Raw genomic sequence first — 2,648 nt, 5'->3', positions numbered from 1 at the left:
TTACCACAATAATTTTGATCAATTTTCGTAAATAAATTTCAACTTTTAAATTAATAAACTTAATTTGATCTCAGCAATTGACTCAGATGTCATATTTCTGATAACAGGTTTCACAGTTTTTGTTTTTTAGGTCAATTTTGTGTTATTTTAATTTAAAACGTTTTGCATTTTTAATTTAAAATAAATTAATTTATTTCTGACGTACTAAAATTCATTTATTCAAAAATAGAACCATCGATTTTATAACCTTCGATAGCTCAGTTGGTAGAGCGGTGGACTGTAGTTGACTTAAAGATAGAAGTAAATAGAAATCCATAGGTCGCTGGTTCAAATCCGGCTCGAAGGAACTAACTTTTTATCCTCCTAAAATTATATTTTATTATTAATTAATCGTTTATAAAACATAAAACTAAAGCACATTTTAATAGAATTGTTAGTGTTTCAGATCTTCGATAGCTCAGTTGGTAGAGCGGTGGACTGTAGTCGACTTAAAGGTAGAAGTAAATAGAAATCCAAATCTCGCTCGAAGGAACTAGCTTTTTAGCCACCCAAAATATCTTTCATTATTTAATAATTTATGAAACATAAAACTAAAACATATTTTTGTAGAATAATTAGTCTTCCAGACCTTCGATAACTCAGTTGTTAGAGCAGTGTACTGTAGTTGACTTAAAGGTAAAAGAAATAGAAATTCATAGTTGGCTGGTTCAAATACGGTTTGAAGGATTACTTTTTTATTTTTTTGCTATTTAAAAGAAGGCTTTAAATAAATTTTAAATATTAATTGTAGTATTTATAAAAAAATTCCATTAATTATAATTATGAATGACATATTTACAAATTTGTTTTAAAACAACATCATTAATGCTTTTTATGTATTTTAAATATATTTTAAAAATAATTTTATTAAAAAGGATACGAAGGATGCCTACCTTTTTGCATTGCTTATTTATATTCCATTATGGGCAATGTCTCACCTCAGAGATATATCATTTTTAAAATCCTGTGGCAATATTCATTTGCATTATTTTCATTTTTCACAGCACCCTTAAACATTTTTGTACCGAGAAAAGAACCTTTCGATTAAAACTATAATAAAAAAATATTTAAAAAAAAAGTTTAATAAAAAAAAATATGCATTTTCTCAATTTGCCAACAAAGAAAGAATGCATCCAGCCGTGCATGCTACTATTTAAACGGCTTTATATGTCAAGATGGCTTGGTCGGATCGCATAATAAGCAACGCATAAACAGGTCGGCAAGCAAAGAGAAGCAGGAATGCCATTTGCCATATTGACGACTGCCATTTGAAATGCTATACATGCATGTAAGTGAACCTTGTACGTGTGTATGCACATGTAAGCATGCCATCATTTACTGCACCCACACGATATACAAATACAATAGCAAATAAATTATATGCGACCACTCAGCCACCGGCACAACTGCACATACACACAACATACACTGACACAATACATTTATTTTTTTAATAATTTTTTACATTTAAGCTGCAGTTTTTTCAAACTTTCATTTAATTTGTTTGTTTACATTTTGTTGTTGCTTTTGTTACCATTCTTACTTATGTTTTGAATATGACTTTGCTCATTATTCAGCTGAACTCGTGGTAGAGTCACGTGTAACGGCAGTGCGCAATCGCATCGCAACAGCTGAGAAATAAGTTGCTCTTAACAATTTGCTCCTTGCTTTGTTTTTAGCGGAAATGTACATTTTCATTCATTGTTTTGTCTTCTTTTTATTTTGTTTTTATAAGGATTTTCTGTTACCAAACAGTTCAGTTCAATAACGGAAAATCAGTTGCAATACGTCGGCTTTACGGTACACACATGAAGCGCTGCGTTGACGGCAATAGAGTTTTTCGTTTATTTTTCGTTTTTGTGCTTGTAACAAGTTCGTTTTACGTCTTACAGTAAGGCAGTGTACGTTTGAATATATGCATGCGTGTGTGTGTTAGCCTTCGCAATGGTATGATTTTAAGAACGATTTATAACATCGGGTTCGTTTTTGCACTGCACTCCATTTTCTTATTGGTTTCGTACACGTTGCAATTTTAACAGGATATAACTAAAGGATTCTTTGAATTGGTGGCATAACGCATTTATCTGTTGTTGTGTGCGGTTCATTTTCGTTTATGTATATATTGCGGTATTGCTATCGGTGTCGGTTTCTATTTAATTTAATAAGACTTTTTTAACGGAATTTTGAATGTTAAGCGCTAAGATAAATTTTCAGTGAACAGTAAATTGTGCGAAAAATAATTTAATTTTCTTCGTAATCACATATTTTAATTTCTTTTATTGAAAATATAATATAAAGAATATTTTAAAGCAATTGAAAACGAACTAATGATTGTAAGTAATAATTAAATAGATTATGTGAATTGAATAAAATTTATTTATATAAATTATGCCTATTTTGAAACAATAAAAAAACCTGAAAAATTTTAAATAAAGATTTATAATAAGAAAGTTTTATAAATATAATTTACATAAACTCAAAGTGTAAAACTTATTTAAAATAAATTTAAAATTATAAAGGTAAGAAACAAATTATTATTAAAATATAAAAATGTTATTTGTAAATCAATAATTTAATCAATAATAATAATTTAATAAATAATTTAACAT

General features: G+C 28.3%; 1 non-coding gene across 1 annotated transcript; it reads left to right on the top strand.

The window, feature by feature from the left end:
• The first annotated feature begins 246 nt into the window (after window positions 1-246).
• Window positions 247-346, top strand: Trnay-gua. Its single transcript has 2 exons — window positions 247-283; window positions 311-346. It is a non-coding gene; the product is annotated as a tRNA-Tyr (tRNA).
• Window positions 347-2,648: the final 2,302 nt, after the last annotated feature.

This window comes from Teleopsis dalmanni, chromosome 1 (assembly GCF_002237135.1).
Source record: "Teleopsis dalmanni isolate 2A chromosome 1, ASM223713v2, whole genome shotgun sequence".
In the NCBI taxonomy this organism is placed as follows: Eukaryota; Metazoa; Arthropoda; class Insecta; order Diptera; family Diopsidae; genus Teleopsis; species Teleopsis dalmanni.
The sequence above is the reverse complement of the archived record's forward strand: the minus strand, read 5'-3'. Positions and strand labels throughout refer to the sequence as shown.